The 2527-nt window shown below is 37.1% G+C and overlaps 1 long non-coding RNA gene across 1 annotated transcript; it reads left to right on the plus strand.

Annotated features, from left to right (window-relative positions):
* Positions 1-407: 407 nt before the first annotated feature.
* Positions 408-1417, plus strand: LOC135295418 (uncharacterized). Its single transcript, XR_010357504.1, has 3 exons — positions 408-544; positions 775-869; positions 1167-1417. It is a non-coding gene; the product is annotated as an uncharacterized LOC135295418 (long non-coding RNA).
* Positions 1418-2527: the final 1110 nt, after the last annotated feature.

A 2527-nucleotide genomic window follows, 5' to 3' on the forward strand; every position in this document is an offset into this window, starting at 1 on the left:
GCCTCTGCATTAAAGTTTTAAAAATTCTGTCCACTGCAATCACAAATTCCTCTATCTATTGTGTGAGTCAATCCTTAGAATTTCCTGCTGCCATGCAGACTAAACAATGAATTGTTAGATTTTGCAAATCATGATTAGAAGCATTATCCAAGAAACCCGCTGCAATTCAACTCTGACTGCACAGAATAGAAGAAAAAAATTAACTGGAAAAAGTATTTGCGAGTTGCAAGGCACAGAAACTATAATTGCTTATCCAATATGAAAAAAACCCCATGAATGAAATGCACCCACACATCCATTTTATACCTAGTTGAAAAAGTTATCTGACACAAGGTCCAGGCTAGGGGACAGAACCATTCTCATACTGGTGATGTAATAAAGGTACAGGAATAATGAATTGAGTATAACTGGTAGGCTGGCTGGGTTTCTGGTTGCTGCAGGGTACATTCTGTGGAGAAGGTTCCTGGACTACTCTGAACCAGTAGGCTTTGGCAAGCTCTGGCACTGTCATAAGCAACGCATTTTCAACTAAATATGCAGCAAGGCAAGGAACTCCCCAGCACCCTGATTTATACCTGCTCAGGAAAGAGCACCTGTTACTGGAGGCATGAAAAAAAATGAAAAAAGAAATACCTCCAGAGAAATTGAGGGACCCTTGCAGACTACATTCACCATTTTTCCCCCTGAAACCATGTCCCTCAGAGATGCTGTGAGAGGAATAGAATAGCAACTTAGCCACTCCCACATGGCTCAGCCACCTCTCTCTGCAACTAGGACCCATTGGACATGTCCAGTACTGGACCAGTGAACCGAGCAGAGGAACCAGACAAATACTGGAGACAGATGTGTTTTCCTTCCCCCATTGTAAGGTAACTTTGCTTAATGTTCCTCTTATGTAAAGTAAGCTGAAATCTGTCATTGCTTTCAATGAATGATCTCGAAAGGTCATATCCAACCTAAATATTCCTATGGTTATAGAAGTTTGGTTTTTTTGGTTTTTTTTTTGTTTCTTTGTTGGTTTTTTTTGTTTGTTTGTTTGTTTTTATTAGCTCACATGATATTCAACAATTATTATACAATATTTACATAAGTAGTCATGTAATTTAGCCTACATTCATAAAAAAGTTCAAGTACTGATCTGTAGTCCATGGTTCATCTCTCCTTAGCTCTCTCTTCTATGGTCACTCAAACCACAAAACAAGATCTCTGCAAGCAAATCGTCTGCTGACAATGTCTCTAACATACAAAGTGTCTTGGGCTGAATAAAAGGAAGGGGCTGAATAAAATATCTCTATAGTGAGGATAAAGTAGTCTTGTCAGTGTTCTCACTGGGAAAGCATCTGTACAAGGAAAAAAAACTCCTGATGATTCTCCAGCACAATATTTCCAAATTGCATCAGTTTTCTCAGGCATGGTGTCCACTAGTACAACACTGTGCTCACCTTTACAAAGCCTATCTGGTCTATAAGGCCAGAGATATAATTATTAAGAGTTTAACATCTGGTAAAAGAAAGAAAATGTAAATTTGTCTCTCAGGTGCTAGCTACACGTGTCTTGCTCTACTGCCTGAAATACTCCTTCTCCTTGAGATTTTGGAACCACGGCTAGAAAACTTTCTTTGCCACGCCTACTGTTTCTACACTGACAAGTATTCTGTATTTTAACACATTTTTTCACTAACTCAGTTTCTGGGTGAACAAGAAATATTTTCCAAAAACCTGGACTCAAGGTCATGTGTCAAGTGCTCCATTTGTGTCTCAGTCTGGTTGTGGTTAGACTTAACACAAGCAGACTGGTCACATCCATACAATGAGTTCTTGTCACTGACTTCCTTAATACACACCAGGTAGTCTCAATGTGTTGGTTTTATTCTGGTCTGTTTTTCTGGTTCCAAGGTTTTGAAATAATATTTTTGCACACCACAAGGGCAGTGTTTTTATCATATGATAGCACAACATTTTTTATGGGTATGGAAATGTGATATAAATACATGTACAGGTGCCGGAGGGTACAAAGCTTACAAGGCTGCTGACATTTAAGGAACGTATACAATTAAGGACAATGGTTTTGGCAGCAATTGTGCATACCTGTTGGCTTTGAAATTGCACAAAGCAGAAACAGAGAAAAGTAGCATGGTGGACTGTTCAGGAAAACAGTGTTCAAACTTGTTCCATAATATTTCTTTTTTTAGTAGCACAGATATATTGAATTATTTTCCTCACAAACAATATTTTTGAAGGAAAACTTCTGAGATAAAGAATTTGTTACCATATTCTGAAAGTATTTAATACTAATTATTTTCAGAAATATTATATTACTGGTTAATCTAAATGCAAAAAATTAAAGTCTGTCACAGTCTCACTTGTATATGAATTTAATATTCATTTCATCAGAATCCATTTTCTTTTAATATCTCCTGGTGTTCTATGGTAGAAAGCATTAATTTAACCTTTGAAATACTAAGACAAGGAAGTTGTTTTCTGTGATATTCAATACCTCAATATAGCAGACATCTACAGATATTCAT

The sequence above is a fragment of the Passer domesticus genome, chromosome 2, assembly GCF_036417665.1.
Source record: "Passer domesticus isolate bPasDom1 chromosome 2, bPasDom1.hap1, whole genome shotgun sequence".
Lineage (NCBI taxonomy): Eukaryota > Metazoa > Chordata > Aves > Passeriformes > Passeridae > Passer > Passer domesticus.